Source organism: Nelumbo lutea, chromosome 8 (genome assembly GCF_056320005.1).
Source record: "Nelumbo lutea isolate HS-2025 chromosome 8, American lotus-T2T, whole genome shotgun sequence".
NCBI lineage: Eukaryota > Viridiplantae > Streptophyta > Magnoliopsida > Proteales > Nelumbonaceae > Nelumbo > Nelumbo lutea.
In genome coordinates, this window is record NC_142691.1 from 15,815,268 (window position 1) to 15,830,415 (window position 15,148).

Genomic DNA, 15,148 nt, shown 5'->3' on the forward strand with positions numbered 1-15,148 from the left:
ATTCCTTTTCCACCCCGGCTAAAATCCGCCAACTAAAACACAGTCTGAACCTCTGAAGTATTTTTCTCAGGAGTGCTGCTGTGCTAGTTCACAAAAGGAAAAGGCGATTTTCATAGAAAAAGATTCCGGAATCCATGTATTAATGCCATAGAAGTAGCCCTCGTTTGATTGAGAATCTTGATCAGTTTTGTCTCTCAGCATAAAGAGACCCAACCATGTTTAATCTGTGATGGATGGTGTTGATGTGACCATTTTAGGCCCAATTTCTTTTTTTTTTTTCTTTTTTCTGATTTCAAATGATCAGACCATGGCAGCTGGCTGCTAATTGAAAACCTCAAATTTGTCAATTACGTGTACCCGTGATATCCAACTTCTAGCAAAATGAAAATGACTGGAATCACTGTAGTGAATGAGTGGCCATTAGACGAGCTAGCACTCTCACATGATAACCCTAGCTTTTTTATCTTTTATCATCAGTTGTCATTCATTTGGACTAGAAGATACAAAAAATTTGACGTAACTTGGTTATGTGCAAGGTTGAAAGTGCAATCTGCAAAAAATTGCGTATGTCAATATTCTTAAAATAATTTTTCAAAAATTGATTCAGAACATCTCTAGGAAAGTTATTAACCTTTAAAAGTGTTCAAAATGTGCTGATTCTTAGTATTTAGTGTATCAGTGGGTTTAAAAAGTGACACATACCATACAATATGCATCCATAGGTATTAGTAATTTGAACTTTGGTTGTCTCATAGCTTTCAATCCACCGAGTGCTAGTTGCTAGACTCTCTAGGGTTATGAGGATTTGGCTTGATAAGGGCGTATACGGTTTTCAAACTGCTGTGATCCAGACGATTGGATTTTTTGGCTTGGGAATCGTTTAGTCAATCGATTTTGTTTTACTCCAAATCTAATTTTTAGTCAAAAATCGTTAAATCAGTTAATGATCCATTGATCTGAATGGTTGAACTATCAATTCGTTCAACGGTTTTTGACATTTTTTATTTTTAATTATTTTTTGAATTTTTTATCAAAATGGGCCATTCGTTGAACTAGACAGTCGAACAGTCAACTCGAAAACCGACGGGCAGAGCGGTTTCATTCCCAGATCGTTTTTCAAAAACCATGATTTTCATCAATTAATCATTTGAAGCAAATTTTCATAGATGCATAGAATTAGGGCCCCGTTTGTTTGGCGGTAAGTGTTATCTCCTAGGTAAGTATATTTATCCATATTCTTTTGCCATATGGATAAGTGAGTCAATTTTTTAAAGGATCCCATACTGTTTCATTAGTGAAGTATAGGTCCCATAGAAACAAAACTTCCCCCTGTGTAAGTTATTTATCCGTGGAACCCGCACTGTCATTGACTAAGGCCTAGGTGTCACTGTGTAGGGAATTGTTTGATATGGCTGAAGTTGTTGAGTTGAACAAATTGATAGCAACGCATGAGTTGGAATCATTCATTGATGGCGAAATGAAAGGGAGCAAGGATTCCGATTTTCCACCGCAATTCTCTACTGAGGCTGTGTTTGGTTGCCTGCACTGCCATAATTTTACATCTTATAAATTTATTTGCATTGCAACCAAACACAGCCTGACTTACAAAATGCTTCTATTAAAACTCGATGACTGGATTCAGAATAATTTTCAGTCCGTACCTAGCCAGTTGGACCCATGACGAGGCCATAATTCTGGTTTTGAACGACCAATCATCTAGGGTGGCAATAGGGCGGGTTTAATGGGTTGGGTAGGAAATCGCCACCCCTAAATTGCCATATACAAAAAGAAACAGCTGATTCGATCAATAATCTAATCAACTAAGCAGTAGTTGTTGATCCATTCGACCCATTTATCCACTTAATGGGTTTTTAAATTTATTTATCTTTTTTGTTATCATGACATCACGGCTTAACCTATTGTATTGAATCTATTGATCCGGACATCTGAACCAATGAACCATAAGATGCCCCTCTGACTGCTGCAAATTTTGCTATGCATCTATTCTTCATTTGGGACACTTGCTTTTGTCGTTTGTGTGTTGTAACACTCACTCGTGTTTATTTTATTTTCCATAAGGCTGCTGTTTTTGTTAACTGAAATATTTTGTTTCGAGGTAAATTGCCCGATGCTAGCTAATGAAGTGCGATTCGGCCGGTCTTAGCTGTCAACGACCTTGTTTTTTAACTGAATAGCAGGGAACCTGAAACGGAGGAGATGAGGAAGCTCTGGGGGGAACCCGGTGTAACGGCTCCGAAGCTTAAGTTAGAATCCTTTAAAAGCAAGATAAAACCAGATAGCGTAAAGTTTGCATACCATGTTTATTGGGGGCAGGGGGCTCTTATAATCACTTCGCGCACTCGCTCCGAGGCCCTTGTCAGGTTGGGTATGATTACCCTTGCGTTTGTCAGTTCAGCCGTCGTCCTTTCTATTGGCACAAAACCGTCACTGCCTAACCGTCTCTCTAACTAGAGATGGCGGTGTCAGTGGCGGTGGCAGGTGGCCGTTTAGAGTGCGGCCGCCTAGGGTCAGATCCCAAATCATTCAGGTGCGGCACCCTCGGGTACGGACTTCCTCAGTGTCAGGCATGGTACAACTTGTTTGGTTTTGGTGCTAGAAGGTGATGCGGAGTGGTGAGCGAGGCGAAGTCTTGAGTTCGGAGGTATCTATAGGGCAGGTCAGTTCGGCAAGGTGTATCCCGAACTGTTACAAGGCAGGCCAGTTCGGCGAGGTGTATCCCGAACTGTTACAAGGCAGGCCAGTTTGGCAAGGTGTATCCCGAACTGTTACAAGGTAGGCCAGTTCGGCGAGGTATATCCCGAACTGTTACAAGGTTGGCTAGTTCGGTGAGGTATATCCTGAACTGTTACAAGGTTGGCCAGTTCGGCGAGGTATATCCCGAACTGAAGGTAGGCCAGTTCGGATTACATTTTCGTTTTGGGCCCCCAGTAGGGAGTTTGGTCCGCTGGTGTCTCCCCTTGATGTTCACGCCTTAGGCTTGCTTTTTTTTCCGAGCTGTTGTTTTTGCCACGTATCGCATAACTGTGATGTCGGGCCAAATATTCCTTCATCAATTGCCCCCCACTCCTTGCGCCAAGAGTCTTGCCCTGGTGCGGGGAGTTTCGCGAGGTGGTAGGTGGATTTGTCCCGTCCTTCGAATCTTGACTGCGCAAGTTGCTTTTGCCAGGGTTCTTCGGTTTTTGAGAAGGCGGGAAACGTGCCTACTACTCATAAATGTTGATGGTTGTGTCAGCGCGCGTTTTAAATTTCAAAAATCCGCGGGACTGACGTAGGTTCTACAAACCGAGCCGTATCCCCTGACTGCCTTAGTGATCCTGAGGTGGAACTCGAAGACTATGAACCAGTAGGCCGAGCCGCTTTGGGCAGTTTGGCGTCTACCTCTCACCGAGGTCGGATGCTAGACAGGTTTGGTCCCTCGACCATGACGCCTGAGGGGCTTCAATCTATACTTATGTCTTACAATCTTCCTGGGGGGTATACATATTTTATTCCTTCGGGTAGCTTTCCTTGGGAACACGGTCCTGATGAGATCCTGATTTTTCGAGAGCAGCTCACTGCGGGGTTGCAACTTCCTTTCCACCCCCTTCTCATTGAAGTCATAAACCACTTCGGTGTCACCATTGGCCAACTTCATCCGAACTCTATTCGGAACCTGGTGGGGACAGTTTCCCTTTTTTGCGAGCAGAATTTCCCTTTAGACTTAGAGATATTCTCCTCCATCTTGATGCTCAAGAGACAGGCGGGTTCTCTTCCTGGGGGGAGACGGGCGTATTACCTTTCTCCTTGCCCGGGCTTTCAGCTTTTGCATGATCTTCCTAATAAGGTCCCGGCGTGGAAGCGGGACTACTTTGGTGTGCGAAGTGCACAAGGATGGCCCTTTCAGACCAGGTGGGGTGAGGCCGCTCCTGATTCAGGTGTTACTCTCGACAAAGAGACAGTGAAGGGCCTCCGGCAATGGGCACGGCAAGGTTTAAAGTGCCATCACTACTTAACGGAGGCCAAGCTTATTGCAGCCGCCCTGAGTTCGGGTAGGTTTCTAGTTATGCGGTTTCTTGCTTGCTTTGTTCCTTCATTTTTTCTGATGTCGAACTCGTTTCTGCAGGTGTGATGGACGCAGAGAGAACTCGTGGGGGGCGTCTGTTCCAAGGTCTGAAGAGGAGGAAGCGGGTCGCAAAGCGAACTCGTACCGAGCTGCCCCCGGATGAGGAGCCTCAAGTTCCAGACCACACGCCGGAGGATCTGCCCAGGGAGCCCGAGGTGACTCCACCGATGCATGAAGCTGCCGAGGCGCCTTATGCTGAGACCACTTATACGGGCGCTCCTGCATACTCAAGTGCTCCTGCTCACTCTGGGTCCGCTCATACGCGGGCTGGGCCCTCGGGTTCGGGAGGCTACTTTCCCTAAGGAGATCGTGGCATGGACCGGTCTTCCTTTGAATCAGGTCGCCTGCCGCGCCGTAACACATGCTATGGTGGTAAGTCATTCCGTCTGCATTTTTCATTTTCTGTCGCTTTTGCTGTTATTGCTCACTTGTTTCTTTTGGTAGGTGAATTCTTCAATTCATGCCTTAGCAGCCCAAGTGGAGAGGAGCTCGCGACAGGCGCGAGCTGCTGAGGCTGCCGCCCATGCTGCTGAAGAGGCTTTCCGTGCTGTAGAGGCAAATACCCGAGCTGCTGAGGCGGCTGCTTATGCTGCCGAAGAGGCTGCTCGCGTCGCAATGGCCAGGCAGGCAAGGTCTCAGCGTGATGCCGAGGCCATGGGGGTAGTTGTCAAGCACATGGCGGACTTGATGTTGGATTTGCAGCATCAAGTCGAATATCTTCAGGAGGACATCAGGGAGAAAACACAGATTTTTTCCCAAGGCATTGAAGACGCTAAGAAGAAGGTCATTAAAGACTACATTGCCTCTCCGCGTTTTGACGATCCGATGGTGGATTCTTACAGAAGGGGGTTCAAACTGAGCAGGTGGATGATCCGGAACACATACCCTGACCTCGATGTTAGTGCCACATCCACTTTGCGTATAACTCAGGAGATGACCATCGGGTGTTGTTGAAGTGCCTTCTAATGGCGAAGAAGTAGCTCGGACCATGTAAAGATATATATATATATATTTATTTATTTATTTATTTATTTATTTATTTATTTAAGTCCCTTCTGATGGCCAATGTACTCTTGTTTCTTGCAACGGAATAGATAATATTTTTGCCCATGTTCCTTTTCCCCGAACTGATTCTTTGTCGAACTGAATATGCCACTTTCTGGTCCGGGTTATTATACTTCCGCGATTTGTTTTGCCGCGAAGGCTTTTTGCAGCGAACTGATTTTTTACCGAGCTGATAATATGCCCGACTTCTTTGCTTGTTTACGCCGAGGTTCTTCTTGGCTCTGCATCATGGCCCATAGGACCTGATTTCGTCCACTTCGCTTGGCGGTTTATAGGTAGTATCGCCTTAAGTTCACGATGTTCCACGCTCGAGGTACTTGTTTGCCTTCCAAGGTTTCGAGTTTGTATGCCCCGCCGAGCGCTCTCTTTACTTTATAGGGCCCTTCCCAGTTTGATCCAAGTTTGCCCACGCCGGGTTCGAGAACCATAATCTTACGAAGGACCAGGTCGCCGACTCGGAAGCTTCGTTGCTTTACTCTGGCATTGTAGTAGCGAGCTACCTGCTGCTGGTATGCCGCTGTCCGGATGTGCGCGAGGTCCCTTACCTCGTCCAATAGGTCAAGGTTGGTACGTAACTCATCTCCGTTTGTCCGATCGTCGTATGTTTCTAGTCGCAATGTTGGTACTTCGATTTCCGTCGGGATTACTGCTTCAATGCCGTAGGTGAGGTTGAAGGGGGTTTCTCCCGTGGCGGTTTTTTCTGTAGTTCGGTGAGCCCACAAGACACTTGGTAGCTCTTCGGCCCACAATCCCTTAGCTCGATCCAGACGTGCTTTCAGTCCGCGCAGGATGGCTCTGTTAATTACTTTCGTCTGACCATTTGCTTGCGGGTGCGCAATTGATGTGAAGTTTTGCCGAATCCCCATGTTCTGGCACCACTCTTGGAACTTGATATCCTCGACCTGCTTGCCGTTGTTGGAAATTAGTACCCGAGGTAACCCGAAGCGACATACTATGTTTTTCCAAAAGAAATTCTGTATGTTTCGGACCGTAACAGTTGCCAGAGGTTCAGCTTCTATCCACTTCGTAAAGTAATCTACTGCAACAACTAGGAATTTTCTTCCACCTGTTGCTGGTGGGAATGGCCCCAGGAGGTTGATGCCCCATTGTGCAAAGGGCCACGGGCTGGCAAGGTATTTGAGATCGGAGGTAGGTTGATGGTGGATATTGGCGTGCTTCTGACACTTGTCGCATTTTCTGACGAGCTCGACAGCTTCTGCCTTCATCGTTGGTCAGTAGTATCCTTGTCGAAGTGCTTTTTGGGCGAGTGCTCTGCCCCCCAAGTGTCCGCCGCACAGGCCTTCATGAGTGTCGTGGAGTACGAACTCAGCTTCGGTGGGTCGCAGGCAACGCAAGTAGGGGAGCGTGTAGGACCGTCGGTATAACCGTTCGTCTATTATGACGTATTTGGCTGCCTGGCGCTGCACCCTCTTGGCCGCATTGCGTTCTGCAGGGAGGGTTCCGTCTATCAAGAAGCTCACGAGTGGGTTGATCCAGCTTGGCTCTGCTTCCAGGACGGGAGCGACCTCCTATGCCCCCCCCCCCCCCCCGAGAATACTAGGCCGAGGTAAGTCCTCTATGTACACGGTTCTCATGTTGTTGTGACTTGTGCTAGCTAACCGGGACAGAGCGACGGCCTCAGTGTTCTCTGACCTCGGGATTTGCCTGATGAAGTGCGATTGGAAGTTGAGCAGGGCCTCTTTTACTTTCGCCAAATATGCGATCATGGAGAGCTCGCGTGCTTCATACCTTTCGCGCTAGGTCCAGCCCAGCTATCAATGCTTCGTACTCCACCTCATTGTTGGATGCCGCGAACTCAAAGCGTAGTGCGTATTCTAGTTTTGTGCCACCCGGGCCGCATAAGACTATTCCAGCCCCGCTGCCTTGATGGTTCGAGGAACCATCCACGTGAAGGATCCATGTCTCCTCATCCCAGTTCGCGTTTCGACTGACCAGGAGAAATGCCACACTGGCTGCTACTTCACGGGGTTCAGAGTCTATTGGCTCGGGAGCTCCAGGTTCGCCCGAACTGGGGACCTCGGGCTCGACCTGTAGGGCTTCGTGGTTGAAAGTGCACTCGGCAATAAAATCTGCCAAAGCTTGAGCCTTAATGGCAGTTCTTGACTTGTGCTGGAGGTCGTACTCGCTGAGTTCGATGGCCCATTTCGTCAGCCGATCGGAAACCTCGGGTTTGAGTAAAACTTGTCTCAGAGGTTTGTCAGTCAGGACGATGACAATGTGAGCCTGGAAGTATGGGCGGAGTTTCCGAGCTGCTGTTACTAGTGCATATGCTAGCTTTTCCTCATCGGATGGGTCCATCCGGATTTGGTTGTAGCCCGAGTAGGCGTCCAGGAAGCTTAGCAACTCATGTCCCAAGGTCACGTCCACTAGGCGGTCAATTATGGGGAGGGGGAAGCAATCTTTCGGGCAAGCTCGGTTCAGGTCGGTGTAGTCGACGCACATGCGCCACTTCCCGTTCGCCTTTTTTACCAGCACCGGGTTGGCCACCCAACTCGGGTAATGGACTTCCCTTATGAAGTTTGCTGCGAGGAGCTTCTCGACCTCCTCGTCGACCGCCCTCCAGCAATCTGGGGCTAAGTTGCATTTCTTCTGTATAACGGGTCTGACTACAGGGTCAGTATTAAGTTTGTGAGTTATCAGGCCGGGGCTAATGCCGGGCATGTCAGCCGCGGACTAGGCAAAAATATCTAAATTTTGAAGTAAAAAACTCACCAGTTCGGTTCGTAGGGGTTCCTCGACGGAAGCTCTGATCTGAAGTGTGCGAGCTGGGTCCGTAGCCGAAGTCGGGATTGTGACCGTTTCCTCTGTGGGCGAAGCTCGTTCCTCACCCTGCTCCGCAGGCCACTCTAGTTCGAGGTTGTCGGCCGCCTTGGTTTTTCCCTTCAGGGCGGCAACATAACACTTGCGGGACTCGAGCTGGTTGCCCCGCGCTACCCCCACACCGAAGTCCGTAGGGAACTTCATGGCTAAATAGTAGGTGGAGACCACCGCCCATAGGATATGCGTGATCAGTCGCCCTATTATGGCATTGTATGGGGAGGGGGTCGTGACCACCAGGAAATCATGGTTGAGTCTGACCGCACAAGGCCATGTGCCGACTTCCACAGGTACTGTTACTTTTCCGAGGGGCCTGACTTCCTCTCCGCTGAAACCCACTAGGGGAGTGTTCGCAGGCCTCAGCTCACTCCTCTGTAACTGTAGCTGGTCAAATGCTGATTTAAAGAGGATGTCCGCTGAGCTGCCCGAATCTACGAGTATGCGTCTGACCTCGAAGTCGCCGATCCTTAGTTTAATGACAAGCATGTCATCATGGGGGTAGTGGACCCCTCGCGCGTCGTCCTCCGTGAAGAAGATTGGTTCTTCGGTCTTTGGTCTCTTTGGGGGGTTCCGTTCCTCGAGGGCCGCTTCGCGAATTGAAGTCTGGGCCGCTGTCGAGGTACACTCTGCTACCACCGAACCTCCCACAATTACATGGATGGTTCCCCGAACTCGCCTCTCTTCCGGAGGCTGTCGCTGCAACGGTTCGGCAGGTCTGCTGTTAGACTCGGGGGCATCTTTTTCATGCTCCCCTTGCCGACCTGCCTTACTGTTATTATTGTTGTGCTGTACAAAGTTTCTCAAGTATCCGCAACGGATGAGCCCCTCTATCTCGTCCCGAAGATTATTACACTGCTCGGTACTATGACCATGGTCTCTATGGAAACTACAATACAAATTCTTATTTCTCTCGTTCGGATTTCCCTTTAGGCGAGGTGGCCACTTCACGTATGGGGCATCCTTGATCGTCATTAAGATCTCGGTCCGCCTTGTGTTTAACGGCGCGTAATCCATCCGAACTGCTAGGGGAGCTCAGAACGACTGGTTCGGCTTCGGCTCTCGGGCTGGGTTTTTCCTGTTGACTGGGTTGGAGGGCTCGCCTTCCCTCTTTCTTTTCTCGTTCCCGCCTTCGGTTTGTTGGTTGATTTCTTCCTCTGTCCTCATGAACTTGTCTGCGAGCTTGAGGAATTTGGCCACGGTTGCGGGCTGGTTAGCTACCATGTGCCATTTGAATTCTTTGTGCGTTACCCCTCTTTTGACCGCCGCGAGCTGCACCGCGGGGTCCAACCGCGGTATCTGCAAGCATGCTTCATTGAATCGCTTGATGTAGCCCCAGATGGATTCTCCTTCCCTTTGGACTACTCCGAAGATGCTTTCCTCTGTTCTGGGGCACCGTTTGCTGGTGACAAAGTGTGCAGTGAAGACCTGCACGAACTAGGCCCAGCACTTTATCGACCCGGGGGCCAGGTTCCTGTACCAAGTGCAGGCTACCCCCCTGAGGGTGGTGGTGAAGGCCACGCACATGCACGATTCGCTAGCCCTGGCGAGGTGCATTTGGGACTACAAAGCGTCAACGTGGTCGTTGGGGTCGAAGGACCCGTCGTACTTGTCCAGAGGTGGGAGCTTGAAATTTCTGGGTAAGGGGACCACCAGGAGTTCTGATGCGAGGGGGGAAGGAACCGAGAGTATCGGGGCAGCTCCTACCTCGTCCGAGCTCGTCTCTTTGCCTCTGAGCTCTGACAAGACATGGGTGGCGGTTCGGCGACTTCGTCGGCGCCTTCGTTGTTGAGTAGGCCTTGTACTGGCACTGCTAGCCTCCGTGTTGCCGAGCTCGATGGGCCCGGAATGCTGGTAGTCTGCCGCCAGGGCACCGAATCGGTTTTCCATGAGCGGGAACTCGGGCTTGGAGCGCCGAGGTGCCGATCTCGCGGGCATGGTTCCCGACCCGCCTGCGAGCTGCGAGGCGAAGATGATTTTTTTCTCTCTTCGGCCTGGGGATGAGGCCTGGCTGTTAGGGGGGTTTTGGGGCCAGGAGGCCTTTCCTTGGTGGGGGCGTCCATCCTGCGGGGAGGCCTTGACCGGCCTCGGAGGAGATGAGGAAGCTCCGGGGGGAACCCGGTGTAACGGCTCCGAAGCTAAAGTTGGAATCCTTCAAAAGCAAGATAAAACCAGATAGCGCAAAGTTTGCATACCATGTTTATTGGGGGCAGGGGGCTCTTATAATCACTTCACACACTCGCTCCGAGGCCCTTGTCAGGTCGGGTATGATTACCCTTGCGTTTGTCAATTCGGCCGTCGTCCTTTCTGCTGGCACAGAACCGTCATTACCTAACCGTCTCTCTAACTGGAGATGGCGATGCCAGTGGCGGTGGCAGGTGGCCGTTTAGAGTGCGGCCGCCCAGCGTCAGATCCCAAATCAGTCAGGTGTGGCGCCCTCGGGTACGGACTTCCTCAGTGTCAGGCATGGTACGACTTGTTTGGTTTTGGTGCCCAGAAGGTGATGCGGAGTGGTGAGCGAGGCGAAGTCTTGAGTTTGGAGGTATCTATAGGGCATGTCAGTTCGGCGAGGTGTATCCCGAACTGTTACAGGCAGGCCAGTTCGGCGAGGTGTATCCTGAACTGTTACAAGGTTGGCCAGTTCGGCGAGGTAAATCCCAAACTGTTACAAGGTTGGCCAGTTCGGCGAGATATATCCCGAACTGAAGGTAGGCCAGTTCGGATTACTTTCTGGTTTTGGGCCAAGGGTGAGTTTCGGGTCCCCAGTAGGGAGTTCGGTCCGCTGGTGTCTCCCCTTGGTGTTCACGCCTTAGGCTTGCTTTTTTGTCGAGCTGTTGTTTTTGCCACGTGTCGCATAACTGTTAAATCGGGCCAAATCTTCCTTCATCACTACCCATTTTATGTGGAAATAATACAATTCTCATTGCCATTTACCTCGGCTCTATTTCGAAGAAGCATAAATCGAAATATGTAGAGCGCAAAATTTCATATTTTATATTATTATATATATATTTTTATTATAAATATTTATATTTCTATTTTTTCCAAACTGATTTCTACAACAAATTAGAAACCACATAATGCAAAGTTTTTTTTACACTAAAAGGGCCATAAGTGCTAACTGAAATATTTTGGTCTGAAAAATTTATGACCATTTTATAGAGGGTAAGGCTGTAAATGGATTGAATCGAAATTCAGTATATATTATATATTATAATATAATTATATAATATGATATTTCGTAACTAATGTATTGGATCGGATTTATCAAATCAGACCGGGGGTATATTTGAATTTGATCCGATTTCCTGATTTGATTTGATTTGTTAGTATTAGAAAGGATATTCGAATCCAGCTTATCGGATTGAATCCGAATTGGAATAGGAACAGATCCAACTTATTTGCAGCCCTAGTGGAGAACACACTTACTGTGACCGTAGTCACAGCAATCACTTGCAACCCATAAAACATGGACAGGTCAGCAATGGAAATAAATTAGAAACATCCTGTAAACTGTTTTTCATTTACATTGCTACGTGGCCCTGTTTCATTGGGCGTTGCAAGGGAGTGTTGTTAACATGACCGCAGCCATACCTTTTTTATTATAAGGCTTAGTTTGGAAGGAGTTATATTTTGTATATATTTACACTGTATATACATATTTGTATTTATACTCTTTCCAAACTCAGCCAAGAGTCATGAGAGCATTATTTCTACTAATTCTAGGCCAACCCAATCAGATGATTGTACACGTGTAATTTGCCCACTTTTGTGGGCCTCCTGCACTGTAGCGGGACGTGCTTGCTTCGCCTGGAACCCCTTAAAAAGGAAGTTCTGCACAGCATGAGGCACAAGTTAGGCCGGGTTGTGGGTAGCACAATTTCTTTAGAAATTTTGAAAAAATAATAAAAATTTTAAATAAATTAACAAGATAAACAATAAATTAAAAAAAATTATATTTATAAAATACATTATTATATATTATTAAATATATATATAAATAATATATTAATATATATGGGCTATGTTAAACCACCATCCAAATCATGCCAGGCCGGCACGCGGGCCGCATTGGGCTAATCCGGCCCGGCCCACTGTACAGCTCTAGGTAAGTTTCACATGTTTCTAATCAGTTTAATGATTCGAGGGTTGGTTCATTGGTGTGTTAGTTGGATTGTCCGAGCATCTGACCGTGAATTGATACCAAATTGAGGAATAAGATATAGTTTATTGCGGGGGGGGGGGGGGGGGGGAGAGGGCTAATAGTAGGGAGCTGGAATTCAGAATTCGATGTATCCAAAACATTCTCTTTCTGGTAGGTTGTGTTGATCTCACGTATTTTATGACAGATGAGACGAATGATAATACCCGATGTCTTGTCAGAATCAAAAAATCATTTAATATATTCATTTCTGCTGTCCCATTCCTGTATCCGAAAAGCGGCAACTACAGACTGAGCTATCACCATTTTTTTTATTTGAGCTTTCTTTACTAGTTTAAGTTATTGGTTAAATAAAGACTAATCAGCTTTTTTTGGTAAGCAAGACTAATCAGCTTAGACAAGGCAACATGTACCGAAGCTGACTTTAGAAAATAAAATGGTCAAGGTTGATCCACCTCTTGCCAATTATTTGAATTAGTTGTTGAAATTAAGAAACAAAATGGATGTTTCTTTGTGGGTTCCAAATCCCAGAGGACCTAACTGATAAAACCATGAAAAGTGCATAATGGGTCTAGAAAAATGGATATGGGCATAGGTAATGAAAAACAATTTGAAGGCCCATAATGTAACCATAGAGGCATAGATATGGAGAGTAAATCAGCCTCTACCAGATTGTCCCCTACAACGCCCTACAACGTCCCACATTACATCTCTGCTGTGTATTGAGAATATCTTCCGATGATGATCATCATCATGGGCCGGGTGGGGGGCTGATTTGAACTCATAGATATGGCACTGAACATAAAGAAGGAAAATATGGCTTAATTTATGGGCAGAAATTCATGGGCCGGTTATAGAATGGAGCGGTTCGTATCCAAAGATCTTTAGCTTGAGCCAAATCCATTCCGCCAAGTTAACTTATTTTTTTAGCTTCATGGAACTACACAAAGGGGTAGCCCATTCCCCATCCCCTTAAACCTCCTTGGTGGCACTAGGATTTGGTCCCAGCTTTTCATTACAACAAGTCACAGATCTTACCAACTGAGCCACCATTAGTTGGTATGCCAAATTAGCATATAAAATCCTAGAATGAAAATTATAGTAATTGAGCAGGAAAAACTGGATATATTAAACATAATGTGAGTTAGAAAAGGTCATTAACCAATGTTGGCCCTAGCTCTTTAGGATTTTGGGAGGAGTGGAATGGATGTGGGCCTTATCTTTGGCATATTTTAGCACAAAGTGGCTTTTCTCAGACTTGAGCCCACTTATATGTTTTCACACTTGACTTGGGATGGTAATTTCCACCCTACCCCATAGATACTCACCCCTATCCTCACTGGAGGGGTTGTTAAAAAACTGGATTTTGGAGCAATGATGGGTTTTAGGGTTTCACGACCCATATGGGTACGAATAAGGTACAATATTAGCCTAAACTCAACCCTCCTGAACCATATATTAAATTTACTAAAATGCCCTCATTGTTTACAATTAAATTACCAATATACTAGGGGATATATGTATGTTTTAAATTGGAAACCCTAAACCTTCCTCACCCAGTAACCCTCACTCTTCACCCAATATCCCTTGTTCTAACCTCAGTAGTTGGCCATTGTTCCTCCACCATTAGACTTTCTTGTCGTATGTTGAAGTTTATTATGTTGGTTTGTGTCTCAAATTTTATGCATTATGAACTTAAGCATTACGTGTTGGACGTTGACTTTGTTGTTGTAGTTTATGTGTTTTATACATGTTTCAATTAAATAATTAAAAATTTTAATGTTTTTCATATTATTTAACTTGTTTATTGCTTATATAATAGGAAATAACTAGAAATTAGAAGTGGTTTCTGGACCTGGCCCATCCACCTTCAAATGTAGAGAGGGTACGGTCAAGGATGATTTGGATTTTGTAAATCCAACCTATTACGGGTTTTGGGGGTTCGGGGAGACAGGAAGACTCTAGAATTTATAAAACCCTCTCCGAATTCACCCCTTTTTCATCCCTACTTAACAATCCAAGATTTTAAAACACAAGGCGCAATATGTTTGTCCAACTTGATACCATATCTGGACTTGGACCAGGATAAATACATTGGATCACCACAAGATATATAAAATGGAAACATATTTCTCCAACTGGATCTTGTCCATGGATCTGTTAGAACACAAGGCCAATAATCTGGAGCCCGCAAGAAGTTTCCTTCAATTAGCAACAAAAATAATTAAAATAAAAATTTACTTGCAAAACTTACTCTTAGGCTTCGTTTGGTTTCATTGACAATAAGAGAGAAACTGAAGGAACATTGATTGTGTTTACTTCCCGAGTCCACATTAGCTAAGACCCCCTTCAGTAAAACTTGCCAATGAATAGACTGTGTAGGGTAAAAAAATGGGCCTTCTTGGCCCTCCAAGAATTCTTGTATAAAGAAGGCTCATTGCACATGACTATCATATGCAGCCAGAAAGAAAACATAGGTTGAAGTACTGATAAATGATTTTGAGGCCCATAATTTAATAATGGATATGGCACTATCAAAGCAGAATGGTGGAACAGAATTCATTTAACCCACCGGCCAATCCCATATGGTTGGTTCAAGGTTTAGTGGATTGAGTTGAATTAACATCTTATGCTTTGATCTTGAAACCCAAACAGTAGATGAACATGTTAAATAAGTTGTGAAACAATTCTCCCATATATCCTGTGGATGTTTTTTAGGTCTGAAAGACTGAAATGGATTCTTTTGTGGTATATTGAGAGGAGTTATAAGATAGAAAAGGTGCGCATACTAAAGTGATGTCTAGAATTGGCAGAGGTAGCCCTTACTTTGGATAAAGTTGTTGTGGAATGGGATGCACTGTTGATCATTGGAGCTCTTTAGGGTTATTGGATCAATGTCTTTATCCTTGCAGTGGATACCATTTTGGCTTATAAAGACTCTCTTTTGGTGGACGTTTCTTTTC